The sequence below is a fragment of the Oryzias latipes genome, chromosome 7, assembly GCF_053564925.1.
Source record: "Oryzias latipes strain Hd-rR chromosome 7, Olatipes_Hd-rR_3.1".
NCBI lineage: Eukaryota > Metazoa > Chordata > Actinopteri > Beloniformes > Adrianichthyidae > Oryzias > Oryzias latipes.
This window is the reverse complement of record NC_136243.1, coordinates 24,191,414-24,210,168: the sequence shown is the minus strand read 5'-3', so window position 1 is coordinate 24,210,168 and position 18,755 is coordinate 24,191,414. Positions and strand designations below refer to the sequence as shown.

At 38.5% G+C, this 18,755-nt stretch overlaps 1 protein-coding gene across 4 annotated transcripts in view; it reads left to right on the top strand.

Annotated features, from left to right (window-relative positions):
* znf385a (zinc finger protein 385A) overlaps positions 1–18,755 on the top strand; it is a 67,373-nt gene that overhangs the window by 9,727 nt on the left and 38,891 nt on the right. Inside the window, exon 1 of one of the 4 annotated variants that reach the window (XM_078950637.1) lies at positions 6,333–6,450. The exons of the other annotated variants lie outside the window; for them this stretch is intronic. The gene's annotated coding sequence lies outside the window, so the exon portion shown is untranslated. Of the gene's footprint in view, positions 1–6,332; positions 6,451–18,755 lie in introns of those variants that run through there. 4 annotated transcript variants of the gene reach the window in all.

Sequence of the window (18,755 nt, the reverse complement as noted above, 5' to 3'; positions counted from 1 at the left end):
TGTGTGCATCACCGAGGTTTGGCGCTGCTGCAGTTGAGAAGGATTTCAGTTAAAGTGTTTATGGCGCAGTAACAGACAATTTTATTGCTTGGCTTCTGTTAGCAACTGTCTTTCAACTCCCCTTAGAATTTCTGTGATCATCCAAGACACCATAAAAAATCATCTCACATGAGTAACCAAAATTTGGATAAATATTACTTTTTTGGGGCACTTCAGTCGTGTCTCATAAAGAGTTGTTTTGTGCTTCATCAGTCACATCCATTTGCGCTGAGGCTGACTTCCTGACCCCGGGGCCAAGCAGTCTGTGTCTTTGTCCTGGTAGATGTGGCTAAACTGGTCTCATCTGTCCTCAGAATGCCCATCTCTGTGTTGACTTGTCTGTATGGGTGTTAATCATTCCATTTACCTAACCTTCCAACTCCACATTCTTTAAAGTCTGCATACCTGGTTTCAGGGGTCAAATCAAGGAGACACAAAAGAGCAGCTTTCTGAACAAATCAGCAGTTTTCTATCTTCTCTAAGACTTAATTGCTCTCTTTTTTGCTTAAAGTGACAGGAAACTAACAGTCCCTTATAGTCCGATTCCGATCATCTTTTGATTTCATGTTAAAGTGTTTCCAGTGGTATTTTAATTATGATTATGCAGTTTTTAAGCAAAATCAGAAAACCTGTGTCATTTTCTAAGACAAAGTTTCTGCAGAGCAGCAGGGGTTCACCAGAAATTTGACCCTGAGTTGTTGAGAGTAAGCAAGCAATAGTCAAAAAATAGTCTGAAATGCCATTTTAACCTTATTTTTCATTAAATGTGTCCTACATCATAAGAAATATACTACTAAAACATGTTCAAAAAAACACCACAAACACAAATTTTATTTGTGTGGGTCTTTAAATTACAGATTTTGCATTTAAAAAAATGTGCAATTCTCTGCTTGTTTCAAGTTTGATGTTGTGATTTGTGCCTCAGGGCTCCAGAACTCCTGGCTTCAGGTATCTGCTTGTTTTTTCACAGATCTTTCTGGCTCTCTTCTATCAAAAGGGGTTGTAGCTATAATACAATAATGAGTTGCTTGCATGCTGCACTTGACCCACCTCACCCTGCAATCATTCCTCCGTGTAGAATGAAAAGACTTATTCCCGTGACTATAATTAAAATAGGTCACACATCTCAGGTGTGACCTAGAGTACAGAATTTATGTGGCCCTCCTCTGAGTGGAGATCCCCTTAAGTGCATTTGAAACCAGTGTCCTGTGCTCTTATTAATGAAGCACTCTTTTTCTCTTCATGTCCATCTGAATTTTAAGTTTGTGAACAGATTTCACAGTAAAAAAAACACTATAACAGCTCACTTCACTCATTCCCTTCCTTCCTTGCCCCACACTATTGCTCCATTTGTTTATGCTGCAGTGACTACATGTCAGCAGGCTGTCAATATTGCCTGTAAGAGTCTCTAATGAATAGGCCTGTTATTGGACTGGTGGGAAGGCAACCTATTGTGTCTGTGAGGGCATCAGTTTGTGTGTGTGTGGTCAACCCAGTGTGTGTAACACTGCAGAGCAGAGGGAGGAGGAGGTATGTGCTTCTCTGACGCCCACAGCTTCATTGCTTCACTGCAGTGTCCTCTGTCAAAGAGCATGCAATAAAACTAAAGGCAGCGTCATGCAGGAGATTCTCAGTGACTAAAACTTCCAACTTTTTTTTGCCATAAATAAACCAGAGTGCCAACATATTGAATGTTTTTGAATAAACTGGAATGTTTATGTATTCAAAACCAGGGCAGCCACCTGCCATCACCAGAAGAATGCCACCGCTGCTCCGTGAGGCACGGTGGTTCACCTGAGCGTGATTGTGTGTCACATTAGTGCATTCACAAAGGCAGCGGGGCTTATTACTGACTGGGAATCCCAGGGCTACAAGACACCTGGGAGTTAAAGCTTGGAAAATGTTCTGTATGCTTCAACAGTCTCTCTGATCACAAAGTGGAAAAAGAAACAGACGAGTCTTCTCACTGAGACGCCCTGCTCTTCACAAAGATGCACAGTTGTTTCTGTCATGTAGCTGTTTTTTCTTTCCTTCCTTGCATCTCTTCACTTTTAAAACTGTATTATTTTATTTAGACAATTTATCAAGATCTCTTTTTTTTTAGCACATATGTAACACCATCTGCTCTTTTATCCTAAAACTTTTGCACTTGAATTCATGTTGGAAGAATTAATTCTGTCAACTTTTGAACCACTTTAGCTTCAATATTTGCCTTGATGCTAAATGCTTTGTTGTTTTCACGGTGGCTTGGCCCCTATTCATATCCGAGATTTACTATTTTTTTAAGGTGCAGTACAAAAGCACGCTTTAGGTTATTTATTGTTTGTTCTTTGTCCACATATTTTATTTGCACAGTCTAAAGTCAGATGCATTTTTACAGAGATCCTGGTGTAGTAGACTAACAACAAACATTGTAGATGTACAAGACAGTAAGAAATAGACACCCTACAAAGAAATATGTTGATTTTATTCAGAGAGGGTACAGATCAAACTACCACCCTCCTAAAAATTGACGAATCAAAAAAGATAACTCAGTAATTCCATTCAAAGACGAAGACCCACAGCCTCCCAAATGACAGTCAAGTGTGAAAAGGTCATGGAAGCACATTTGGCAGCAACAAATGCTGCATTACTTGTGTCTGCTTTAATTCTGTAGGTTTAGAGGGGAAAAAAAGGCTGAAACCAGAGAGAAGAAGAGACACAGATAAAATGGAATGAGAAGTATCCTCACAAAAGAAAAGATACAGGTCACTCCTGTTCTACAAAGGGGAAGAGGAAATTCCTGTGAGTGCTGTTGAGATAAGGTTTCACACAAAGCCCGAATGAGAAATCAATTCACCTTGAGCCGCAGCAAGGTCAGTTTATACTTCCACGGCTATAGACGAGAGGCTAATGAGAATTGAACGGATAGAATAGGTGAATGGAGAGAGCAAAATGAACAAACAGTCACACAAAAAGGCTAGCAGTACCGGATTGCGAGGCATCTTAGCTGTAAATTGCTTACTTGCTCGCTTCCCTGCCTGCTTTGAGCACAAAATTCTTGGATTTGACTCATGCAGTCAGGAAATGCGAGCAGTGTGGTTGTGGCACTGGTTGGTTATTGTCCTCTTTTTACCTTAGCCACAACGGTTCGGTGCTCTGTGACCTTGTCAGCTTAAGCGACCACTGTTTAATTGCTATAGTAACAAAGTCATGCTTTCACTTCCAAGAAGCTCCAAGTTAGCTTTTAATCCTTTCTGTTACATAAAGGGCTCAAAATAGCTCAAATCTTAACCCTGAACACCCTCCTTTCCTCCAACTAATTCTCATGCAGTGTATTTTAATGGTCTAAATAACAACTTATAGAACGCCAAAAACTCTAGTGTTAAAAGGTGGCAGTAAGCGGAGCTCAGACTTGCCCACTGTGGTATCTTGCCCATAGATAACTACTGTAGCTGCAGCTTGCAGAAAGGATCGGAGTAGCTTTAGCTCAGTCTTGGAAGAGGGCCGGGGAAGCTGCAATTGTTGGTAGTTATGGGATCCGCGTGGCACTGGGATTAACGCAGGCGTCTGGTATGCACACCTGTCTTCAAACAAGCTCTCCATTTAACAAGCAACCCTACCCCACAGTTAGCGAGAAGCAGCAGGAGGAGCTTTGCCAGAACCTGCACTACAGCTCCCTGCCCTTGCCTGAGGGGGAACAGGTACAGAGAAGAAGGGGGTGGGGGGTGCCAGAGGTTTGATTATACAGATGTAAGGGACACAGAGGTAATAAGGTACCTCACCTCAGGTTTAACATTCATTTGTATATTGTGTACATTCTTTTCATGTAATTTGTCAAAGCGTTAAATATTTTTTTCGTTGAAAGATCAGAAATAGGAATGACTCGGTTTCACAAATATCTAGATGTTTAAAAATAAAAAATAAAATAATGCAATGGTCTTGAGTATAAAAGTTTGCTCTGGATGATTTGAAACTCTTATTTTTGTGTGTGCTTTGGAAAAAAAAAGATTTTTATTTTTTTATTTTTAAAGAAATCTGCAGTGTTGAAAGGATTAAAACAACACATTTCCATAAAATTAGCATTGTCACTATAGTGTGGTTGACCCTGTGAGACAGGAATAACAGCAAAAACATAAGAAGCTTCACATTGCATATTTCACATTCATCTTCTACTGTTCATTCCCTTTTTTATGCATGGGGCTGCCAGAGCCTATCCCAGCCACTTGTGGGTGAAGGCAGGGGGCAGGCACCAGTCTGTTGCAGGGTAGAGTGTCCACAATCACACACTGACACCTAGGGACAATTTAGATTAACCTATTAACCTATGAAGCATGTTGGGAGTAAGATGGAGTCCCTGGAGAAAGCCCATGCATGCACGGGGATAACATGCAAACTCCACACAGAAGGGTCCCCCATTGATGTTCTGGTTCCAGCCGGGACTTGAACTGGGGACCTTCTTGCTGTGAGGCAAGGGCAAGGGCACTGACCACTGCGCCACCATGCGGCCCTAATATTTGATATCCGGAAAAAATAAAAAATAAAAAACACATATTTCAGATGCATATTTTTCATCTGGAAAAAAATGTGTGTTGCCTTGTAGTGGTTTCTCCTTTCTAGTAGCACAGATGCCTTTTCAGCATGTGAAGGAGCAACATCTGCCAGCACAGAGTACATCAACATGGCTGGGTTTCTGTCGCCATCCTGAATTTTCTCATTTTGCCAGTGATGGCTTGTGCAAATGTGAGAGATTGTATTTACTGTTGCACTGAAGATGGTTTTTGTGCCTGTGCTGGGCCAATAATCACCAGCCAGCCCCTGCTACAAATCTTCATTAGGGGATTAGACTGCTGGGTGACAGCTTGTGTTCTTTTGCTTTAACTGGAGTCTGTACATCCAAGGCTTTCTGTCCGAGACTGTCTAAATGCCTGTGTCCTGAACTTGCGGGCATGGCGGCATCCAACCCATGTGTCAGAAATTCATTCTGTGGAATAGCAGCAAAGGTCTGACACTGTTCATCAGTGTTTTTGTTTCTGCGTTCTTTTTTAATTAGATGTGTTAGTGTTAAATTTCAACATATTTTTTTTCAGAAATCCTTAATCTAATTTTTTTTCAAACTGCTCTCTGTCTGCAGAAAAGGTTATTACTTGTGAAAATTGAGATTATAGGACATCTTATACCGTTGTAGTAACATTGCAAAGGACTCAAGTTTGTCATGCGACTAGAAGACAAAACACCTTTTTTTGACTAAACTTGACTTCTCCTTTAGAACTGGTAAGTCGTTAGTGAAGATTCAACCCTGGATCTAAATAGGAGTCTAAATGTACATTTTTTACACTAACAGAAGCAGTGACCCCAGTGACCCACCAGGCTTAATTTGAACATAAACACAAGTGGGACTTGACTGTAATGTTTTTTTAGGATTTACAATGTACCAAAAATTGTGCATGAAAAAAAATAAAAGGAAATAATAATATCCACTGTCAAGGGATTTTATTCAAGTTGCACACAGAAGTGCCAGAAAAACCTTGTGACTGATTGTTTTTTTTGTTTTTGTTTCTGTTAACATTGTCTAAATAGTAAAATAAATAGTCAAACCATGAAGGAGAGAAATGATTAACACACAAGACAAATAGCCCAACAAAAAACTAATGACAAAATTAAATTAAAAAATTGTATAAAACATTTTTCTAGTTGTTTTGCTTTATTAAAATGAGTTTAACAGTACAATCCATAGAGTGTTTGTTTTATTGTTTTTTTTTTACCTTTGGTACTCCCAGAAACTATATTCTTGTTAGGATTTATGTTCATTTTTTTGACTATTGGACACATTTTGATTTGCTGTTGTTAGGAGGATAAAGTTTATAGATAAAATATATATCAATATAAAGTGACTGTAATATGCATTGGTAATTCATGTTTGGTGGCCTTCATCATCATCATCATCAACTGTAAAAGACAGAAGGTTAAAAAAAGAATCCAGGAAATTACAGTGTTTGATTTTGAAATAACTAATTTGTATTATGGTGCAGACAGGTCAAATGTTTTGAGCTGGTTTTCACCAGGTTTGCAAACACTGTAGCTGCTATTTTTGCCTAGTATTGTTTTAAATAATTCTCTAACAGACATTCCTTTAAAAAAAAGTTTTTGCAAATGTCTAAAATGAGGTGGAAGAACTTGAGGCTGTTGGAGCGAATAATGCCCCCTCCTTGTAGGTTTTTGTTCACACCAAATGTATTCTCCTGTGCATAGTTTTATTTTTTCATTAAGCTTAAAGCAGAGCGTTTTAAGTATTCACATGCTGTCATCATTTTCCTTTGAGGTACATCGGCCGCCCGGTGGGAACTTACACTCAAGACAGAATAAATTAAGGTCACAGCGGGGAGAGCAGAGCCAGCAAAGGACAATGCAGTCTGCCAAGAGTGTCTGCTAGTGGGCATACTTTTTGTGTATTTTCTAACCTCTAAATAGTGGCATGACACCAAATTAGTCATTGTCAAATGGGGCGTGTAACACTCTAAACAAGTATGTTTGAAGGCTTTTGTGGCAGCATGTAATAGAAATGACATTTCTTCTTTTACCTTGTGTGTCATCTGGGCTTGTGTCATACCTAATACAGACAAACTTTCAGTGGTTGGGAATTGTTTTTCCATGTATAAATAAATTGATTACATACTTAATGAAGTTATTCAGATTTCACTTTTGTAAATGTATTGAGGTTCAATTTTCTTTTAATTTCAACAAAAAGCTTTTGTTTGAGACTTTAAAGTACCACTCCGATAATCTTTTTAACTATGTCAAAAGTGTTTCCAGTGGTCTTTTAATTATGGCTATGCAGTTTTTACCCAAAAAGCTGTCGTTTTGTACACCCTAGAAATTATTTACTTGACACTGAAAAAAACAAGGCAACATTTTCCAAGCACTTTTTGGTAGTCTACTGAACAAAGTGGTATTTTGAGTGACTGAAACTGAATATTATTGACTTTTTTCTAATAAATAATTTCAAGTTAGGTCAACATGAAAATTGAGAAAAAATGTTGGTACTTGTAAAACATTTATAAATTTGAGTAGGTATGACCTATTAAAACTAGGTTGTATGTAGCAATTTGTTTTTTTTTTAAGTAAAATTTTTATTAGAACTGAAAAGAATTTAAAAAATACTAAGATGTCCTCCAGGACATAGTTTCTGCAGAGCAATAGTGGTGCATTAGACTATTGTGGGGAGGGCTGTGGGAGTGGAGTAAGCCCACCCTGACTTCCCGTCACCCATCTTTTTCTCATTCTCCCACCAGCTAACAGCCTATCACATCCCCAACTAATAGTACCGGTGCAGCAAAAGTGGCGAGCGATATCAAAGCTATCCAGCAGTACAATTTTGAGCCAGATGCCAGCTCAGATGAGGAAAATGAAGACTCACATAAATCTGTTCGTCTACAGGTATATGAATCAGAATGGAGCGGAGCAGGGAGCTCGAGGCCTGCCAATTGTAACTTCTTCATGAGAGCTACAAGCCTTTTCCAATCTGTTCCTGATTCACAAAGATTTGAGTTAAGAAATACTCAAGAAACACAATTTTAAGCTTAATTTTGAATATATATTTACCTTATCATGAAAAATCGCCACAAGAACATGTTAAAAACAAAAAAACAACCCATCTAATTTTCCACATTTTGAAAATTGCTGCTCACCTCTCAAAACTAAGTCTTGGATTGATACCATTCTTTTTTATGGAAATGTCAAGAACATTTGGGCTTTCATGACCACTCAGCTTGGGAACCTTTAAGTCTTTCAGGAGTTCTGTGAAATTGTTTTAACCCTCTGTTTTCTTTGTTACAAGTTCAGGGTGAAACTGTTCGTATGCTTAAAAATGGATGTTTACTCAACACATTAATGATAAGGTGAAAGTGCTGAAAGCAGGCTGCGGGAAGAAAGCATTCAGAAAATGAGGATGTCATGATGCTTCGTCCACCTTTCTGCACTGTTGAGGCATCCATGTTGTCACTCTAGTTTAAATGGGTCCAGAATTTCAAGAGGGCTCCTCACCGTCAGCCTTGGCTATGGACCTCCCCTCAAGGGCAGTATCATATTTTGCCTGACTCTGCACGTTTGTGTAATCCATAGCTGCAGGGACAGTGACCTTCACAGCACGCAGTCCCTTAGCAGGCTGTGATGTAGTCAGAGGACAACTGGCCGAACAAAAAGGGTGCGTGAGCAGCAGACAGCTTTATCCAGACAATGAGCCTTTAATAAAGACTCTTAACCAGATACTTTATCGGATAACTTTACTGAAAAGTATTGATTTTGAGCATTTTATGTACATTTAAATAGTTTAAGTCTTTTACAAAGGTGAAACTAATGGATGTGCATAGTCACTGCAATATTACTTCAATAGGTCTTACCTTAAAAAAACATGGGTTGACAAAGGAAAATCAGTTTTTTTCTTTTGAAGTTAAATTTTTGGGATTCTAAGGGAATTAACTGTAATTTTGACGCAAACATTTGATCAGAAAAATTTACTTCTTGGTCACATTTTCCCAAGCATCCACTGCTCTGTTCGGGTATAGGAGAAAGAACCAGAAAAAGCTGTTGGCAGTTATGTGAGATGATGACGCAGCCAAATAAGTCGAGTCCTCGCTCATGAATGATGCATTTCCCTACTAGCCCTGATAGAGAAAGACGGAGAAGCTGGATGAGGGTGTCATGTGTGCATGGTGCAGAACAAGGTGAAGCTTTTTATGGTCTCTTGCACTCTCCCCCACCCACTTACTGCTTTTGATTCCATACTTTGATCTGTCCATGAACAAATCTGCACTGAATTATGGGTTATTCGTTGGGACAGTTGCACTTTCTAGTGTATTGGTAGCAAGTCTACCCATATAGTTGCTTAAAGCCTCTTTCTGCCTTTCCTCCACTCTTTTTTATGCTTTGTCATCACTCCAGCACCTATTCTCTGCTTTTGCAGTCCTTCTGCTTTTGTTAAAAACAATCACTGCAGTTTCCATTTCACTACCTGATGCAGCCGCAGTTTGAGACGTTGATCGCAGGATGTAAACTGAGAGTAAAGCGAGTGGGAGTTGGAAGCTGCAGCATGCAAGGCATTAACGGGAGAAGCTAATGGTTTGCTGAAGTTGTCACTGTAGCGTCACATCTGTTGATGTCTTTAAGCCTCAGCCAGCATGCCAACGCATCCTGTCAGCAAGACCATTTGAGTGGCCTCACAAATGCAGCATACAAACAAGTGTAGAAAGCTGCATCACAAAACATCACTGAAGCTGAGGGTCAGCAAAAGTATCCGCCACACCGTTTTTGATTTTATTTGCCATCAGTGCACAAAATATAGGGTGGAGCAGAAAGAAACAGAAAAATAATGTTTTTAAGTCTTCTGAAAACTGCTGTGCACCCACTGTTGTTGACACTCAAACCCTGCACTTAACAGCACCTTTGGGGACTGCTAATGCAGCATGTTTAATATAGCTTAACAATTTCAGGTGAAGTTTTGACGTAAACTTTTCTCTCATCTTTTGCTTACTTTGGCAGTAACTTTTTCATGTGTGGTCAGAATCAGCAGAAAATCAGCCATTCACGTTTATGCCACAGCTTTCAACTGGATGTTGATTACCTTATGGCAACATGCAGCGTACCTTATCAAAAGAATTTGCATTAAGGCTTTCCTTTTGAATTTATCGTTTGTCATAGCAACATCAGTTTTTGCCCGGGGATTGCATAGAGGATCATTAAATCTGAAACTCAGTTCTTTTTCATTTGTTTACCTCAAGACAACGGAGCGGGTGTATTAGTTGGAGGTTAATTGATCCGCATAAAGTGTTTGGTTAGGGGCAAAAGCCACTGTGATGGATTGCAACACTTTACCTATGAACCAAGCAGGCAGCTGAATAAAATGTTATGCATTTAACAATATTATTGGATAGGTCGCTAATGTAGTCAGCTGTGGTTAAAGGGTGTGCATCACTAAAGCAAACACATCATGTTAACTAAACTGATCCCATGGCACACCCACATGGACTCTCAATTACATCTTTTTCATTATATAAATGCATTCTTTTTGTTTGTGACAATAGGGAAACAGAAGTCATAACACATTAGTTATAGCCCTTGTATCACTGTAGAGATGTGTCGTTACGTCTCACTCTGCTTTGCTAATACAGCCCTGGATGTGGATCAGAGACGAACAAAAGATTACAGTGTTACAGAATGGGTTTTTTTTAGCAGAAAAGTTCGACCATTGACTGAAACTTGAGAACTGGACCAAGTAATCCATCCACTGTTAGATTCTGGAAGTACCCACCAGCTCCAACAAGCCAAAAAAACCATAGACTTCTATTGAGAAAATAAACAGCTATTACTCAGCTTTGATTTGTCAGAATAACCATTTTAGCTCCGGGTTTATGCAAATCATATTTATTTTTCTGTAGTGCAAGTTGTTCAAGATCTAAAGTGGGCAATCAGATGCCTTAATAAAAGCATGTGGTCTCATGTTATTCAAAGCGTTTGATTGACAGATTCTCCAAAGTCCATTTTCAAGTGGTAGGGGTGTAAACTTCCAAAAACCTCCCTCCTGATTGGCAAGAGTGGTTGCCATAGAAACCTTGTCTGAGACCGACTCAGACCAATCATTGCTTACTGACCACGTCTGGATCCAACGTCTATATCACGAAAAAATGGGGACTGAATTGGTTTAATTTTGTTGCCAGAAGGGAACCTTTTTCTAAAGGTGATGTCACACTCACTCACTCCATATGGCCCTCTACAGTAAAGTCAGTGAGCACCACAAAGTCACTTTAGAGTTGGACTTGAGCAGCTGCACAACAGGGAGTAAAGTTTCAAATGTCATCAAAAGTTCATATTGTGTTCTGGGAAAAAAAACAAGGAACATATAAAAGAAACAATTTACCACACAAAGATCTGGTGAGAGAGAAGCTGCTGCATAGTCATTAAGAAAATCAGCAAATGTGAAATTTGACCTTCAACTATAATTTGCATGTATACAGCTTAAGAATAAAAAAAGATAAGTCTTTATCAAAGACTTCCATTGACACACGTCTAAAGCGTCTGCAGAGAAGCAGACGCTGTTCATCCACCAATTTTACAACCATTAAGATGAAATATTATGCAAATGCATCCCGAATGTTAGTTTTATTGGTGCATTAGTGAAGTAGAAAGTGCCAGAGGGTGTAAGGACCGTGTGTGTGTGCATGTTTTGCACATGTGCGGGGTGCTTAATATTCAACTGCTATTCTTTTGTGGCAGAAAGCTGACTGTTTTTAATTCATGTCCCTTTTTTGTCATAATTGATGATACTTCTTTAGATACATATAAATATTTCTAAACGATCATGCAGAAATCATTTGCACATGGGATAAAAATATACTGAAAATTCTGGGCTGAAATTTGGGAATTTGAAGTTGAGAGAACTGTAATGTTTGTTCCCAAAAAGGCACAGAACCACACTTTCAGTCCTAATTATTTGCAAGATGGACATTACCTAGAATATATTCAACATGGCAGAAGAAGCTCATACACAATATGTGAAAAATGAGTCACGGATGTTTACTTTTGTCACAAAAATGAAATATCAGGCAAAAACAAATGTTGATCATAAAAGATCATAAAAGAATTGCTTTATAGTACAAAGCAATTCTTTTATGATCTCAAATGGATTTTTGAAATAACAAGTTAGCCTCAGAGATGAATGTAAAAATTTTTTACAGAAAGAGAAACATGTTTTTGTATTTACAGTTAAAAAGTTCAGCAATAATTCGCACCTTTAAGCTCCCTCCTTAAAAAAGTGCACATTTTGGATTATCGTTGCACCCAAAATTTACAATCTTGTTTTCTGAAACCAGAAAGTATGGTGACAAACCATTAAAGCTTGTAATGAGTACAGTAGCATGTGACTTACTGACAGTTATTGTCCATACAGTTCCAAAAATAATGAATTTTAAAATGACTGCAATATAAATAAAAAAAGAGGTTGTCTCTGCAGATACAGACACTTTATAACTCATAGTTCTGTAATAAGTGAAAAACATTGAGTCTTGCTTTAAATATTTTTTTGGAGGGGAGGGGGTATTTGTAAATTATTGTGAGGTTTATACAAAATTCCACTTGACTTATTTGCCACTTTTTCTGCATTGGAGCCCCTCAAAGGGCTTTATGTAACTAAATCAATAATATTAAAAAATAGTTGTTAAAAATAGCAACTGTAAAACATTAAAAAACCAGACCACTCATAGACATCCTGCAAAACAATCAGTCATTAAAACCAAATGTGGATATGTAAAAACTACTTAAAGGCTAAACTAAAAATTAAAGTCTCTTTTTTCTTCTTTTTCTAAAAAACCTCTAAAGTGAATTAAACCCTCACATTCTTCCACAGGTGAGGTCCACAGTGCTGAAATGTGGTGTCACTGTGTTTTTCTTCTGACTTTTGGGACCACCAGCAGACCTGCACCTGGGGACCTCAGGGTGATAACAGTAAAATCTGATAGAAATGAATGTCCAATCCCATTCAAACTTTTATAAACTAATAAAAGAAATTGGGAGCCATCAGTGCAAAGATTTCAAAATTAGAGTAATGAGCTCTTCGTTAAAAGGGGTGCAGCCAAGTGTTGAACAAGCTGCGGCGGATTAATAGTATTCTTCTTAACGCCAGAAAGAAGTGCATTACAATAATCTATTCTAGATGTTATAAAAGCATGTATTAATATTTCAGCACTGGCACCAGCACAGACATTCAGACTTTTAGGGTGATTTTTGTTTTTAATGTTTATCTCTATCTGAATATGGAAATATTAGTGCTTATAACATATTTTTTTATATATTTAAATTATTTAAAACATATCATATTAGGTTTTTGCAACCAGATTGTATATTACAATATAATAATATTTCTATGGTAAGAACTAATGTCTTTAGCAATTTGTTTGTAACAAAAAAATAGTGAGCAACTTTTTCTCTCAATGAGGATGTAAAACTGTGTACTAATGATCTTGTACTCTGTATCAAAAATATTGCAGAAAAATTGGTAATCATCCAGTATTAAGATACATCCTAAAAGTAGTTGGTATTCCAGACATGTTGCTGCTTGTAGTTTGTAACAATAAATTCATTATTTTGGCTTATTCTTGCCAAGTAAACTATTTGGTTCAGATGTACCCACGTTCTCAGCATCACCTTAGTTTTCCTATAAATGGACTTGTATTTCTTTCATGCACAGACACAGATGTTCACATGCAAGCATGCTGGCCTTAGAATATTAATTTAGGGCTGATGACGACGATGGTGCACCACCGTGGCACACTGTCGAGCAAGAAAAAATAATAAAAGCAAGGGAGACTGAGGTGGTTGGGATCAGATTTGGATGCATCAGAACACCCACCTTTCCTGCAGTTCTCCACCACCTTTTCTACTGCAGAGAAAGAGAGGGATGCAAGACTGAAAGCTTAACCAAATAACTGTTTAAATGCGTATGTGCTCAAATGGCTTTCACAAAAACATGGAAGCACAACAGACTCAAACTGCAGGAATACATATCAATAAATGTGTGGAGTATTGCTCTGCTGGTCCAAGACCTCTGTTATGAAACACTACTGGAGTTTCTGCTTTGATCGTTTTCCTGCATATTTAATGTGATTTAAGGAAATATACTAAATCAAACTCGATTTCCTGCTTGGCATGGGGTCTGAACTACACCAAATTCAGATATACAGAGATGTGTTCCAGTGCACCAGCACTCTTATTTATTTTCTCCCTGTTTCCAAAATCCTCACTTTTAAATCCTAATCCTGCACCAGTATCTTTTTGCACGTCGACTTCCACTTGCTTTATCTTCTCTGTCTTACTTACTCCCCCAACACCCCTCCGCTTTGTTTCCCTCCTTTTTTCCTCCTGCAAGCTTTTGGTCCAGTGTATGAAGCAATTACAGAGATGATATCCACTGTCAGTCAGCAGCTCACAGATGAAGCTGGGCCTCTTTAACATGCTAATGGAACGCCAGATTCAATCAGGGCTTTGTATGGCAGAAGGGAGGGCAATGCTGTTCATTAAGAAGGGAGATCATAACAATGAAGCCCAAGCTGCAAAAACATGCAGCACCTAGGTTGGTACATGAATCTCTTATACCTGCTTTTTCAAAAGACTCTACACCCGTCCAGTCCCCCTCTTCAGGTCTCGGGCTAAAAATGTAAATAGAAAATTGTGTTTTTGTTTTTGAAGATGATCAGAAATATGTAAGCGCAAAATTATCTGTGCTCGATGAAAAATGCAGTCAGTCACAAAATATTTTAGTTTAAGGAAGGAAAGCCCCCTCATTTACTGCTCTTAACATTGACTTTGCAGCGTGCAGTCTTGATTAGGGGTTTGTTTTCAAAATATGAGCTATTTATTACATTTTTACATTTTAATGGACCCAAAACAAGTTTGCCATTAGAATATTTCCATTGTAACAAAAATGTGCCACTAATGTTGCATTAGGTTTACAAAGCAGTTTAGGACTGCAGATGCATCGATCGGCCCAACAGGCTGAATATCCATGTGGTAGGTGTTAGAATGCCTGTTTACATTAGTTCTTATTGTGGAACACAGTCTTGAGTGATGATAAGTTGCTACCCAACAACTTCCTGAAATTAAACCACTGAGATGTTTCTCTCTTGACACTTATCCAACCAGTATTTGCTTTCCCATCTCATAAATTCCAGCCACTATATCCCCGTCCTCCGTTCTGCATGTCAGTGTCACACTAAGCGATTTCATCACAATAGTTATTGATCTGATGTAGTTCAACCTGTCTCACTCTTGGTCCAGTGAGTGGAGGCCATTACTCTCCTGCCTGCAGTCATACTCATGCTATATGTACAGAAAGTGTCTTTTGGTAAAAATTGAAGCTTATCTTTAGAAGAAAAAAAAAAACAATTCAAGTGGGTATACCTGTTTCTCAAAAATATGACTTAACTTTTCATCAATAACAATAAACTTACCAAATTAAGAAATAACTCCCAAAGATCTTGACACAAATACATCTTCATTTTTCACCCATTTACATTTTGGCTGCATCTGACATCACTGAACCCAAATCCAAAGATACATCAGTTATTTAAGAAATAAAGACAAATAATAAGGTGCAGTTCTGTAAGATATACTGAGATCAAAGTAAATATTTTTGAAGTCTGACAGTAAAAACGTCAGTTTGTTTTGTAGGTTTGAACTCTTCTGGACTGAATAGAGACTAAACTGCTTGACAAGCCTGGCGAATAGCTACTCGTTGACTTTACCTGGTTTTATTACTTTTGTTTTGGAACAAGTTGGGGACTTGAAGTTTCAAGAACTTCCCTTCCTTGACTGAGCTGACAATTTATTTTGTAAATCTATTTCTTTATCTAAAGGGGAAATAAAAACTTGGAAACATTTAGACAAACTGATTCTTCAAAAACGTTCTAAGTTCCACTAAAGCTTCAGAAAATTGTTTGTGAAATTAATGGAACAATTTTTCAAGCTGACTCCTGACTGTTCTGCTGATTCAGCTGCAGCGATGCATAATGCTTTGGCTGCAAACTGTCAGTCTTCAGCCGTCACCGTTAAATGTGGATTATTTTAGCAGCATGGCCAACTACTTAAAAGGGGGTCAGAAACCTGGGGGAATACTATTTTTTTCCAAAACTGTTTAGTTTCATAAAGGTTTCTCTGTGATGCAACACAGCTGTCCATTTTAACAAGCTTATTGCAGTATGTTTGGCTTCTGATATCCTCATTACTCTTATTACCATGATGCTTTGAATAGCATTTCAAAAGCCAAGCGCTTCTTTCATCCATGCTGTGCCTTGTTGAAGATCTCTCTATGGAGTTGTGATTCATGATCAGCTTATTCATTGTGCATCAGAACCGGAGAAGCCAGGATTCTGTGTGTTACAGTGATCGGTTTGTGCTTCATGCATCTACAGACCAGAGATTTAGTACAGCCTAGACCAACCAAGCTCACTGAATAATGCATCAGTAACTATCATGGAAAAATATGCTGAATATGCTTGGGCTGGCTTTCAAGGTACAGGAAGTTGTATGAAGAAGGATAAAGCTCGCTCTTGGCCTCAACAGCATGAATGAGACAACCAAATGAACATATTTCACTTCATTTGAACAAATAAGCTCAGCTTTAGTTCAAGGAGGTTTTCCTGCTTCATTAATAAACTATGAGATGAATATCAAAGGGAGAACTTTGTAAATCTTCATTGCTCCGACCCTGGCAGCCTTCTCCAGCCGAGCATTTTATCTAAATAAATTACTCATTGACTCTTAAAGGCTGCAAACTTTCATTGCTGCTCGGATTTTTCATACATGAGGTGAGGGACGCAGAAAAAAACGAACCATCATTTGTGGTGACATCAATGACAAGCGACATTATAGAGGACATCTCCCAGCACTTTAAGAGATTGGGCTTTAGATGAACAGACACTGATGCGTTAAAGGACATCCCAGTTTCAGTACACGCCATGTTCAAAGACAATAAACTGAGGACCTGATGTGAAAACAGCTTGTCAACCCCCATGACTCTTCCTTCCCCTCTCCACTAGACCAATTCTATAAAGCTCAAAACCCTCAAGATGGTAAAGAAGGCAAAGACATAAACTGGGAAAATAGCAGGAATGTCAAAAAGTGTTTTGGAGCACAGTTTCTTATGGTTTTTTTCTTCTTTAATCCTTTAACACATATTTCTTCGATGCCCCATGGCTCCCCTTTTAAGCTTCCCTTCAAGCTGGGGGTCTAATCTCACAAAGGATCTGTTTCCTTTGTTGCGCTCCTTCCAGGTGTAAATAGGCTGATCCACCAGTTTTTTTTTTTAAGTGATAGAATTTCATACCTGGGGCCACTGGCATGTGGGAGGTGCCTGGGAACAAAATCACCAGCCATTGTTGCACCTGGGTGTGTGATCAACAAGGGACAAAGATGAGAATATGGGGGAGAATTGTCTGCCTGGGTGGGGGCAGGGTGGAGGACATAAGTGGGAGCAGATTTGAACAGGCGGTGGGGAGGTAAACAATGCACAGCAGAGAACAGGTGGAAAGAGGAGGAGCGATGGAGAGATGGCACATAGTTTGTTGTGCTGTGTCCTTTTTGACAACCAAAGTCACCTTGTTCCTTCTACTTTTGTCTCCTTTCAGTTGTTTTTCCTCTTTACTTCTAAATTTTGTTGGAGTGAATTGTCCGTGTTCTTCTTCCACTCTAGAAATGAGTGAACCCTTCTTACTGTGGTGAATTCATTTGTCCTCATAGCAACCCCACAATCCATCTATCACTGACAAACATTGCCTACAGTCACCAATATTCTTGCACATTTAGGAACAAAAACTATGATCATCTTTCAGACCTTGGTACCTGTCAGCTAACTTGATAGCATTTATGTCAAAAGATAAGGACCAAAAAAGTTGGAAACTTGAGAGCAAAAAAGAGCAGAGAGTAGGAAAACTGAAGCAGACCAGAAAACAAAGAGGGATGGAATGTGAACTCTGTTGATCAGGTTTTAAGGTGTTCTTGTACAAACATGTACTGTTTAATAAAGTGAAAAATTAACCTTGTGATTTGCTTTCTTTTTTACTTTGAGCTGCAAGGTAGTGTAGTGAAGCACTGTTGTTTTACAGCAAGAGAGCCCTGGTTCAAACCCCAGCTGGGTTCTTTCTGTGTTGAATTTGCATGTTCTCTCCTTGTATGTGTTAGTTTTCTCCAAACACTCCAGCTTCCTCCCGTAGTCCAAAGAAATGCTTCAGAGGATAAATGGTGACCTTAAATTGTCTCTTAGGAATGGCCAAGTGTGTGCGGCCCTGCAATGGACACGTAAACTGTCCAGGGTGTACGCTGCCTTTGCCCTAAGGGAGCTAGGATAGGCTCCAGCAACCACCAAGACCCTGCAAAGGACATAGTGAGAATAGAAAATTGATGTTTTAGTTTTACTTCATAGGCATTAACACCATAATGGCCCGTTTTTAGAGTCTGAGCAACCTTCAATTATTTACAATTTGAAATATTTTCAGGATTTGATGTAGATTTATCACAGATGGAAAAAAAACTACAAAGGTTCACTCAAACTTGATTCAAGGCTGCTAGGACTGGGTAAAAAAAGGGTTGAACTGGGCATTAAAATGAAATACTGACAATAATGCAATGCTCTATGGGTGGACATAATTTAAATATATTTTGTTCAAAAAAATCAGATGTAGATCTCTTAAACATATTTTGTGCTTTAAACTTGCAGTTTACAGAAGTGTTGCCATTGATCTTTATATACAGTTCAGAGCTGCACTATTTGCCCATGACAGTTATGTATTGATAAATCCATACTGGACATACTGGATTTGATCATGTTTTTTTAGTTATGTTTTTCTAGTTTCTAGTTTGTGAGATGTTTCAAAACCATAGCTTTGTGTGCTTGACTATCCTCGCTGATAGTGATGATCAGGCAGGAGAGCAAATTTATTCCTTGAACTTGAACACAAATTTTCCATGGCAGCACTAGCAGAAAGGAGCCATACAACCTCAGATGGAACATTTAAAAATTTTGTAGACTTTTGTAGTTTTGTATTTCTTTCAGTGCACATATTTCTCTGTGGCTGTAATGAAACATGTCCTGGCAGGGATTACAATAATTACTAAAGGTTAAATTTGCTGTACCAATGGAAGTGTTGGCGCAAGTTTGCAGCAAGCCTAGGTCAAGTACTGACTTGGTTACCTGC